This window comes from Podarcis pityusensis (assembly GCF_964106645.2).
Source record: "Podarcis pityusensis genome assembly, chromosome: W".
NCBI classification, from domain to species: Eukaryota; Metazoa; Chordata; class Lepidosauria; order Squamata; family Lacertidae; genus Podarcis; species Podarcis pityusensis.
The window spans coordinates 13,856,322-13,868,862 of record NC_138045.1 but is presented as its reverse complement, the minus strand read 5'-3'; positions in this window follow the sequence as shown (position 1 = coordinate 13,868,862).

The following is a 12,541-nucleotide window of genomic DNA, read 5'->3' as shown; positions in this document are numbered from 1 at the left end:
CTGCCCATGACATAAGGTCATATGTTTTCCAGGATCTGTCTTCAGACCTAGTGCTCAGGTCATATATTTAGTTTCACATTATGAAAAGGAACAAGCAGGAACCTTTCCCCTAAACGGTGTCTTGGTACCTGCTCTCTCAACCCCACCCCCATCTGCTCTACATATGCTTAAATTAAATGGATATGCAAAAAGTTGGTGTTAAAAGTTGAGTTGCACTCTGTCTCCATCTGTGTGCCATTCAGATGCAGAAATGAGTTTATACTTACTCGGCATGGTCATCAAGTCAGTGTCTACTGTGGGTTCTTAAACATTCTGAATACAGTGTGTGCTGTTTCTTTGAGTTCTGATGTCACTTATCTGAAAGTCAGCATTAGTTGCTTATTCTAAAGCAAGAAAAGGAGGGCTACCCTGTTTCATATAATCAGTTATCAGTAATCAATATATTCACATATGCTCACACATAATCAGGGCTTACAGTGATTTTTATAATCCATTTGAATCAAGGAAAGTTTTGCCTAGCTTAACTGCAAAACTGCTTGAAACCGCAAGTTCAGACACCGACCTTTCCCCCAGTACATTTTACACCCTAGAGAAAAGGGAAAGCCATAAATCAGAAGGCGCTGGTACAAAACTCCCCCTCAGATCCAGACTAAAATGGTCCACGAAACAGGAAGGGCGAAACCACAAAAACTCCCTACATGAGCAGATGCATAGGGGAGTTAGCGCCAAGAGATCCCCTCCCTGAAGTCTTGTTTCCCTGTTCCATCAAACTAGAGAAAAGGTCGGACTGTACGTTACTGTACAGGAAAGCAGAAGTTGGGAGTGAACTCTGTGCACGGCCAGGAGCATGGCAGAAAGCACGCTCATTGGTTAATTTTTGCTGGCGTTCGTGATTGTCTCATGATTGTCTCATGATCTGTGATGCGCACATGTATTTAACCTCAGAACTTGAATGCTTTGGGGCCCCAGTCTTTTGGAAAGGATTCAAACTGGGTCCATTATTGCTCAGCAATAAACTTCACCTTCATTTTCTCCAAATTGCTGCGTCTGTCAATCCTTTGTTTCATTTAAGTGGGCACCACTTAATTTCACTTGCTTCAATCGCTCCTGTTTAATAGGAACACCCTTTCAAACTGTGATCAGATGTTTTCTTATAAGAAAATTCAGCCATACAGCAAGTAGCACTTAACCTATTGTAGTGCCCTAATTTTAACTGAACCACTGTCCCAAGTCAATTAAGTATGTGAATATGTATATCAAGATTAAAATTAATTGCAGATAATTAACAATAGGGGAAACTGTCGGACTGTCCTACAGTTTTTTTTATTTAAAAAGTCAATCAACTTTCAAGTGCAGCCCAACAAAACTCCCTTTCGCAGTGAATATTCTGCAGAAAGAATTTAAAACAGAAGCATATCTTAGAGGAAAAGGTAGGATAATCACAGTAGTATGCTACCTTCCGAGAGGATCTCATTCTTTTGTGATTTAATCTCTGCCTGCAATTTGTGTGTGTATATGCTATAATCACATTTAACCTTGAGAAAAGCCAGCATCTGGTACATGGTTTTTTTATGTGCTTTTAAGCTTTCTGTTTGTGGGAATGATTTTAGATGCCAGATTATCACCTGTGTTACCGTGTTAACGTACTTCATCTTTGTGTCAGTGTCAAAAAAAAAAAAAAAAAAGAGAGGAGGAGGAGGAAAGCGAGGAGGAAAATGATGTTGGGATTGAAGAATTTAGAAAGGACTTAGAGAAGGAGATGAAGTGGACAAAAAGGCAGTACAAAAGGGTATTTCAGCATGTAAGACCATATAGCGATAAAGTGGACGCCTTTGGTCCTGATGGCAGCAGAGTACAGGGATAGGAATTGGCCGAAGAAACAGAAGGCATTAAAAGCTGCATGGGACATGGCAGCCAAATGGCGCATAGTCGCTAAACTTAAAGAGACATATAAAAAACGCAAAGGCCCCATACCCCTGCCTGGCCCCAATCTGGTGGCCCCGCTCCGCCGGGTGTATGACCCCCTTGGAGCCGATCAACGCCCAGGGCAACTGGCCTCCACACACTTTTACTATGCAACATGTGCCATTTAAAAGCACGGATGTTTGCAATTGGGAAAACCAGAATCCTTCTTTTGAAGAGGATCCAGCTAAAATAAAATAATTAGACTATTTGAAGGTGTGTTTAAAACTTTCATGCCTACTTATGACAATGTAAGCCAACTTATGGATACAATACTCACCACTGAGGAGGTCCAGAAGGCACATGCCGGGGCTAGAGAGCATCTGAGAGCAGCAGGCAATAATGATGCTGCAATTGTAATAGCTTATCCTAGTCAAACCCCTAATTGGGACTAGAATACCGCTAATGGGAGAGCAACATTAGAAACATATCATAGAATCGTGTTAGAAGGCATGAGGAAAGCGGCTAAAAAACCCATCAATATGGCTAAGGTAGTGGAAGTAGTCCAGAAGGCCGCAGACCCTGATGATGACCAACCCATAGCCTATTTGTCTGAAAAATTAACCACTACAGAACAAGGCTTGCCTCCCTGCATGCAAGCAGTAGTGCAAAGAAGGCAGCATCAGATTGGACTGTTACGACTGATCTACACCAACCCCTTCGACTCACCATTTCTTGGCGCCCACCAGACAACCGCCCTGCTGGTGCCACCCCTGGAAGCTGGCACCTCTACGCACGGCAGAAGAATCCAGCGTGGACTAAAAGAGGACCTTTCCTATGTTAGATGATATTGATTTATTGCTCAGATAAGCGTCCGGCACGCTTCCCCCATCGCAGGCCTCTGCATTCCAAAGACCACATTCCGATACTTCTGAGCATAGCAGAGTTCAACAGCGGCAAGAGGAAACTGCAAAAAAAAACACTCCAGTGCATTCTTCAGTGTGCTTAAATAAAGTCCACACAGGATCTTAGCAGCTAAAAGCAGTTTTATTTACAACAGACTATCCATTATCTATCACAGCGAACAGCATCGCGAAAACACGTCCTCTCGCCTCAAAAGCGAAAGTAGAGAGACAGAACAAAGACTTGAGTCTCTCGGAACTGACGTAGAAGTTCCCCCCTCCCACCAGTAGGCAGAGCGTACTCTCTGAGCTGTTTAACCCTGTAAGCTCAGGTTCTCCTCACACCCCCTCTCGCTCTGCGCTACTGTGGGGAAAGTAAGTACAGAACTTACCCCCAACTCCAAACCACCACAAAACTCCCCATGACGCTGGAAGCTTAAAGGTTTGGTAAATCCATCGGCCAGGTTACTGTGACTGGCACAGTACTTCAGTCGTATCAAACCTGACTGAACACTCTGACACACATTTTGGAAACCTATGTCCAGATGCTTGGTTCTCGCCTTAAATTGCGCAGATTCAGCCAACTTCAAACAAGGTTGATTGTCTTCCCAAACCGTGATGGGCAAGCTACAATCCCCATAGATCTCTTGCACCAAGCATCTATAGAACTCTAGTTCCCGGCACAAATCTGACAGTGCACTGAATTCAGCCTCAGTAGAAGACAGCGCAATGAGACTTTGCTTCTGGGACTTCCATCCAACCAGTGACTTCCCAAACTTTATCACCAACCCGGACACAGACTTGCGGTCCTGCGAATTTGCCCAGTCACTGTCCGCATAGCATGTGAGCTTCGCCTCACCTTCAGCTGGCAGCTTAAGACAGAAGTCTTTGGTATGCTGCAGGTAGCGCAGTACCCGCTTGATACCGTGCCAAGCACTCACACTGGGCTTTGACGCTTCCCTACTTAGCAGGTTGGTAGCAAAGGCAATGTCTGGTCTGCTCCATTGGGACAGATACAACAGACTACCTAGAGCTGACTGAAAGATCTCAGCATTCTCAAACTCAGCACTTTCTGCTTGCTGGCTATCTTTCACGAAGTTCGTCTCCATGGGTGTCCGAACTCCTGCACAATCGGACATTCTGAACTTCTCCAGCAACTGTTCAATCTTGCCTTTCTGACTGAGCAAGAAGCTACCATCCTCAGTTCTCGCTATCTGGACACCTAGGTAGATCTTTACTGCACTCAGGTTCTTGAGCTGAAACCGTTTCCCAAGCTCTTTGGCAAACTTCTGCACCTGTTTGTCTGCCTTTCCAACATGGATGATGTCATCAACGTAAAATAACACCAGTTCCTGTGAGTCTCCTGATCCTCTAAGGAACAGGCAACTGTCAGCAAGACTCTTCCTGAAACCTAGCTTCTCCAAAGCTTCATTCAGGCACAAGTTCCAATTCCTGGCCGACTGCTTCAGGCCGTAAATTGACTTGTGAAGTTTCCACACAGTACCTCGCTCATTGCCCTCAAACCCTGGAGGAGGAAGCATGTACAGATCCTCCTGGAGGTCTGAGTTCAAGTAAGCAACATCCACATCAAAGTGATGCACCAGCAAACCTCTTTGTGCAGCGATGGCCAAGACCAAGCGTAGAGACTCACTCCTACACGTGGGCGCATAAATCTCCGTATAATGCAACCCCCTCTGCTGCGTGAATCCTCTCGCCACTAATCTGGCCTTATACTGCGGTTCTCTTTTTTTTTTTTTAAATCATATTTATTAAAGTTTCCAAAAAAATAGAAATACACAGAAAAAAGAAAAAGAAAAAAAGATATTTAAAAACCTTACTTTCATTGCCTACTTTCTGGGACTCCCCCCCTCCCCCCCGACTGTATTCCCCTTTCCTTAATTTGGTTCTACAAGCTCTCACTCCCAATTTGAAGCTTAATTTGTTTAACCCACTATCCAAATTGAATTGTACAAATCTTACCACCGTCCCACATCATTAACAAGAAAAGAAAAAAGATTTTCCCCAAGATCCACCCCAGTTCCTTCCACGAATTCCCTTTTTTTAAACACGTCCAATCAAAATAAAATGACATGCGTAAGTTATGTAAAGAAATAGAAAATAAGAGATATAGAAAAATTCAAAAGATGGTTACACAGCCTTTGGATTCCAAATCTCCCCCCCCCCTTCCCCGGTTTGAATTCCCCATGTCCATCAGTCTATACATTATCAGCTTGGAAGTCTCAATTCATGACCAGATTTCTCCCCGATTCCATCTTGCCGGTTTTCTTTTAATTTATTAATTTTAATAATATTTAACTTCAAGTGTCCAATCTAACAAAGGCCTTTAATTTCCTTGATCTTTACCACTCCTCGCGTTGTTCTTTCCGTGTCGTAATCAGTCCTTTGTTCTTCTTATTCCTCATTTTCTCAGGTTTCTTGTCCTGTTCAGCTGCTAAAACTTTCTAATTCAGAAATTTGGTATCTCTACAGAGGTTTGTTATTCAGGAACAAAAACTTACGTCCAGCCCCTTCCTTTCTTCAATAGAAAATTCTATTGTCTCCTTTAATGTAAATACCTCTGTAGACAAAATACTATTTCAGTTTTGCAGCTTTCCCAGAAGATAACAAGTCCTGTGCGGATCCCAGAGTATTTTTCCACTTACGACCGTTCTTGTAATGTCCCGAAACCCCTCTAGGGGGATTGTAATAACTTTGTATCCTCTAATCCAAAAGTCAAATTGTTGCTTATTTTCCAACAGTTTATATCCATATTATAACAAATTGTAACAAAATTAACCAGCAAAGTCCTCATAACAAAGTCCTCTTTATATTCTCCAGCTTTGACAGCTACTTTGACAGCTGTCAAAGTCTCCGTCTCTCTTCACCAGGCTCCGCAAATCGCCCCGGTTCCCAGGGGGGGGGGGTTGCATTTTTCTTCTCACCCTCCACTCTTCTCCTCCAGCACAGTTCTTATAATTTCCCATCGTGAAATTAATGATTTTTATCAGGAGTATACTTCCCTTTGGACCTTGGTTACCCAGTCCTTGTTTTGGAATGCTTACAGTAGGGGGGGGGGTTTGACTTCCTTTTTAAATCGCCCCCGCTCGTGCCAAATCCGAAATTTTGAACCCGGTTTCCCAATTACTCACGGGTTGTTGTTAATAGTCCAAATTTTCAATGGAAGAAGTCAGCGCTCTCCGTCGAATGGCATGCGGCTGCGCTCGGCAGGGAAAGCAGAAGACTCAAAGCACCACGCCGCTCCCCGGCACCCGATCCGAAGCCTTTAAAAAGGCTCCTTCACGAGTCGGGAGGGCGCTAATGGTGCAAGCCGAGTCACCCATGTCCACGGACTCCGTGCCCGTGGTTTTTAAGGGTCCCCGCGTCGCCGGCGCGGTAGGACCCAGCCCCTGCCGAGCAGACTCCCTCCGGAGCTCGGAGGGAGTCCGCCATTCGGCGATGGCGCCAACCCGGAAGTCCCTTATACTGCGGTTCTCCTGTCACTGTGGGCTTAAGACGGTAAACCCAGCGGCTACCCACTGCCTTTTCACCCACCGGCAACTTCGTGAGGGAGAACACACCTAGAGACTCCATTGAGTTCATCTCCTTCTGCATCGCCTCATGCCATTTCCTGGCTTCTTCCTGAGGCAGTTTCTGAACATCCTCAAAACTCTCGGGTTCACACTGTGCCATTCCGACCCACACACTAGTGACGGCAAACCTTTCAGGAGGTTTCCCCTTGGTCGTCCGCGTTGAACGGCGCAGCACTACTTCAGGAACCCCCTCTGACCCACTAGGGCCAGCCAGAACGTCCTTGGCATCAGAGAGCTCCCCCTCTGACTTACTGCGCCTTCTGGACTTCTCAGCCGAACCTGTGGGGGAAGATGGAGCACTGCGTTGCTCAATCTTCACAGCCTTGGGAGAAGTTCTCCCCTCTGCCTGCACTGGGTCTGGACTCTGAGCCTCAGTAGCAGGTTCAACCTCTTCCTCTCCTTCATCAGCAGAGTCTAGCAGACTCTCTGACAGGATGTCAGGGTTCCCATGTATCCTTGCCCAGCCACTCTGCTCACAGAATTCAGCACTGTTGCTGAGCAGAATCCTGGACTGATTCCCTGACGGATACGCAAACCTCCACCCCTTGGTCCCTGGCTCATACCCACAAAAAATCATCTTTTGGGACCTGGGTTCACCTTTCTTGCGTTTGGCCTTTGGTATGGGGACCCAAGCCTCACAGCCAAAAACGCGGAAGTAGTGCACCTTCGGTTTCTTGCCACGAAGCAAAAAGTACGGTGTGTCACCTACCACTGAATTGAACGACCTGTTCAGAATAAAGTTGGCAGTTCGCCAAGCCTCCCCCCAAAAACGCTGTGGGAGCCCGGCATCAAACAAAAGAGCTGCGGACATCTCCCCTAGAGTCCTGTTTCTGCGTTCCGCGATCCCATTCTGTTGGGGACTGTGTGGAGAAGTCAACCTGTGTTGAATCCCCTTTTTGCGGAAGAAACTTTGCAGTGCAGACCCGGTGAACTCCTCACCGCGATCACTCTGAAAGTTTTGCACCCGTGTGGAAAACTGCAGTTCCACAGCCGCAATCCAGTCTTTGATTAGCGGCGCAACTTCATCTTTGCGTTGAAGCAAAAAACACCAAGAGTTCTGCGTATGGTCATCAATCAGAACCAGCGCAAATTTGGCTCCGCCCAAACTGCTCACAGAAAACGGCCCTGACAAATCTGCATGAATTAATTGAAAAGCCCTAGTGGTCACCCTCTCAGACCTTGGGTATGTGCACGTTTTCACCTTTGCGGACTTGCACGCTCTGCAATCTAGAAACTTAGCACATGATTTCATTTTGCACCCTTGCGTATACTCTGGGATCCTTTTCACTGACCCCCACGATACGTGTGCCATGCGTCTGTGCCATAAATGGGGACACGCATCATGAACTGGAACATTGGCACACTGCGCTTGAGCCTCCTCCGTGTCATCTGGACCTGGACCTGCAAAAGAAGCATTTATCACAAACAACCTGTCTTTACATTCAACACTGACTAGGTGCTGTGCATTCTTGGAAATAGAACACTTATTGTTCTCAAAACACACTCTGTAGTTCTCAGCAAGAAGTGCACTGACAGACAGCAACGCGCAGGACAGTCCTGGAACAACAAAAGCCTGGATTGAGTCCTGCAAGAAAGAACAAAACAGTGAGCCAGTCTGCGTGAGTGGGTGTCGAGTCCCATCTGCTAAACAGACAGTCTTTCCAGATTTTACAGAGGTGCAGTTCTCCAGGAATTCACTCGATGGCACGAGATTATGAGACGCTCCTGAGTCGATAACAAAAGCCAGCACAGCATCCTGTTGACAACTCTTGACTACAGCCATAGAGGCAGCCAAATGTTTACGTTCAGTGTCTCTGCCAGCTGCCTTCGGCTTGCCTTTCCCACGCTTTGAAGAAGAGCCCTTTATCTGGTTGCTACGGGAGACGGCCTTCGGCTGTTCCTCCACTGGACATTCTCTCACCAGATGGGAGGGGGAGCCACAGCGATAACAGCGGCGACGCGTAGCAACAGCTCTCACAGCTCCCTCTTCAGCCATTCCTTTGTTCCCAGCACCCCCACCTTTGGGTGCACAGCCTGGGCCTGCACGCTCCCCAGCACTCTGGTTGTAGGCCTCAACATCACACAGCCCCTCGGAGACAAAGCAGCTACTCCCAGCTGTAACTTCAGGAACATGGCCAGCAGCCCCCTCTGGGCTCTCGGCTTCCTCCCTGCTCTCGGCTTTCTCCCGGCCCTGGGCTCCTGCTGAGTTCTCACAAAGACTCCTCAGCACCTGCCAGGCGGCCTGAGCCGACTCAACGCCCTCCAGGTGGGGCAACAGCATAGTGTCCACGCTTGCTCTCAACATGCAGAGCTCCCTTTGCATTCTCAGCTCTCTATCTTCCAGGACAGCAGCCTCCAGGCCTTCATCTTCAGCAGCAACTGGCATGGGTGGGGCGGGCTCCTTCTGGGCTATACTCCAGAACCCTGTGGCCAAAAACCACCCCCTGACTCTTCTAACCCAGATATCCCAGGACTGGGTTGTGAGCTTTTCAAACGGGACATCATAAAAGTCCTGGAGCTCAGCCATCTCCTCCCCCAGTGCTCCCATTGGGGCTTTGAAGTACTCACGCGTACCAGCCAGCTTCAAAGGAGAGGCCTCCAGTGGCTCCTTGCAGCACACAGCATTGCAGCCAGCTTCCCTGCTTTTCTCCCAGGCGAAGCCTCAAAACAGGACTTTTGCCTTCCGGCAGCAAAAACAACAGCTTCTCAGTTTTCTCAGCCTTCTTAAGCACACAGCACATCAAAGGCAGGCTTCCTCTAATTGCAATAACTGCCCCCATAACCTGTTAGATGATATTGATTTATTGCTCAGATAAGCGTCCGGCACGCTTCCCCCATCGCAGGCCTCTGCATTCCAAAGACCACATTCCGATACTTCTGAGCATAGCAGAGTTCAACAGTGGCAAGAGGAAACTGCAAAAAAAAAACACTCCAGTGCATTCTTCAGTGTGCTTAAATAAAGTCCACACAGGATCTTAGCAGCTAAAAGCAGTTTTATTTACAACAGACTATCCATTATCTATCACAGCGAACAGCATCGCGAAAACACGTCCTCTCTCCTCAAAAGCGAAAGTAGAGAGACAGAACAAAGACTTGAGTCTCTCGGAACTGACGTAGAAGTTCCCCCCTCCCACCAGTAGGCAGAGCGTACTCTCTGAGCTGTTTAACCCTGTAAGCTCAGGTTCTCCTCACATCCTATCCTTTCCTTTCCTTTCCTTTCCCTTTGAATATATAGCTTTGTATATAGTTTTGTGGGAGGTAACCCAGGTAATAGGTAATAGTTAGGTCCCTCCGCCTAAATGCCACAGACAGGACTGCGGGTGACCATGGTTTTGGTCAGGATGATATTCTTCTTATTTCTGGCCATCAGCGCACCCACACCGCTTAAGGTACCCCAGCAGTTAATGAGAGAGTGGGGTGCCTGCAACACGTACAATAAATGGTTGCAAATGGCAGAAATGGTAGCCTATTCTGCAAACCGAACCAATTGCACGGTCTGCACTCTGGGACCTACAGATGCTTTGGGAGGAATACCCCTCCTCCCTGTGCCTTGGAATGAGTCCTCACGTTACGGCCCTGATTTTGGGTTCTGCCGGATTTTGTGCCGCGTTAAATTTGACGGGAGGAGCCTGTGGCTTTAACATTTCTGACCATGGTGAAGCTATTCGAAATAGCTGAGTGACTGAGTGGCTTCCGAACCTTGGGTGGTTTAGAGGACTTCTACTGATGCTACTGGACCTCTTGCTGATTTTGCTTCTTCTCTGCTCCTGTATACCCTGCTTATTGCAATGTTTACAAAATATGATGCATATAATGTCGCAAATGATTCGGCCCCAGATTATAGCACTGACACGAGAATACCGGCCAGTGCCTTGGGACGAGCCGGAAGGCTGTCCAAAAGAAGAGGGAATGAAGGAATGGGTTTCCAAAATCTAAAATCTGACTGTGCAGGCAGTCTGAAACGGGTCCCAAAATCCTCATTTGCATTAGCTAAAAACCATTAACTTGAGCACTTGAGCAAATGCATAACAAGAACACAGCTGTATAAACAAAGCTCTCTCCTTTATCAGTCCGTGACGCCTAATGAATGGCCTTGTCAGTTCCAAAGTGGAGCAGGGATGACACATCTGGGTCTTATCTTACCCCCTGACCAAACTGACGCACAGACCTTGTCAGCCCCCCGGGAACGGTGCCAGGAGTACTCTTAGAGTTGGTGACCTTCTTACCCCAAGATAAGGAATACAGGAACAGGAACACCCTTTTATGGTCAAGAGTACAGGAACAGGAAACCCTTTTATGGTTAAAAGTGCAGGAACAGGAACATCTGTGATGTCAACTTACGTGTATAAGCTTACGTGTCTGGATTCCTGGGGAAAGGGGGAGAGGGTGCCTGGAGGATATATATACTGTATGCAATTTCTCTTGCTTTTGTGCTTGCTGTGAACCGATTCATGCAGTGCCTTCTGCTATCCGGAGAGCAGAATAAACTCTTTCTCTGAACCAAACCTCGGTGTCATTTGACTCCTTCCTCCCTGTTCTGGGAGCAACGCTCACCCTACCAATCGGTAAAGTCAAATAAGGCTACAAAACGATTTAAAAAAAAAACAAAAACCCACCTTAGACTGAGTTTTATCACACATGGAAAACTGAAAACAAATCCTTCTTTCCTGATGGCTGTAATGCAACTGAAAAAGATTTTCCATCCCAAAGCATTTCATTTTAAAAATCCAATTGAAATATAAAAAAATCCGATTTCAATCCAAAAAATTTGATTTAAATTTAAAAAATCCAATTGAAATCCAAAAAATCCAATTTAAATTTTTCAAAAATCTGATTTCTTTTGTTTTTTCATAAAAACATTGATTTTTATTAACTTTGCGTGCCCATTAAGAGAAAAAATGAGGGGAGAACAGGAACTCCGCCCCCATGACACTAAGGGCCAGGCTGGCATGGGCAGGCAGGAAAGGACTTAAGCAAAATGCCAATGTCAACATGGGGGGGGGCACCGTCAAAGGAGACCCCTGAAGTGGGGGGGGTGTCGCGAGGTGCCCTTGCGAGGGGGTGAGAGGAGTTGGAGGAGGGGTGTCACTGTTGGGGGGGTTGTGGAGTGCCATTGCGAGGGGGGTGAGAAGGGGAGGAGCAGCCGGCCCTACCCCTTCCTCTCTCTCTGCCCCTCCCTCTCCTTGCCCCTCTCCCTGCCCCCTCTCACCCATCTTCTCTCGAAGCCCCCTCAGGGGCGGCGGCGGCAAGGAATTTGGGGCCCGCGGCGGCGCGGTTGCCCTCCGCCATCTTCGGACCCCTGAGGCAGCGGCGGTGTCGGGGTGGGAGGGCGGAAGCCCCACTCGCAGGCGCACACTCCATTCCTCCCAGACTCCCACTCGGGCCGCCAAGCGTAACGAGCCAACTTCGTCGGACTGACTGGAGGCGCGGCGTATGCACCCTTGAGCATCCTCCGTCCATCAAACAGATCGCGCACGCACGCTCCCTCGCGTGCCTGACTCCGCCCCCGGCGGCGCCTCAAGGGAGGGAGGGAGCGGCGCACACTCGAGCCCCGTCCCCGCCCCTTGGAGCGGCGCGAGGCCCCCTTTCCTGCCAAAATGTACCACGCCGACTGCTGCGGACTGACTGGAGCATGCACGGGGGAGGGAAAGAGGGAGGCCGCCTTCAGCATCCCTCGTGCATCAGGCAGGTGGCATGCGTGACTGACTCCGCCCCTGGCAGCGCCTTAAGGGAGGCAGGGATTGAGCGCCGTGCATGTGCTCCCCCTTACGGTCTTCGAGCGGCCCCTCAAGGGATGGAGCGAGCGGGAACGCGCATTCCCCCTCAGCGCCGCGCTCGCTTGCCCCGCCCCCCGGAGCGGCGGGTTCGAATCCCCCCATTTTCCTGCCAAAATTCACCTCAGACCCGTGAAATTGAAAACCGAAAAAAAGGCCGCGTCCCGTTACGAGGCGAGTCGCGCGTCACTTCTTTGCCCCCTGGAGGAGGAGGACCCGTGAGTGTACACGTCGCGTCATCCTCACATGCAAAGCTCACAGCTTCCCCTTTGGGGCTCCTGGGAACTGTAGTTTACTCCTTGGCGCGCTACACCCAGGGCCAGATTGAAGTTTGATGAGTGAGCACTCAGGGCTGATTTCCTTCAGAATGGAG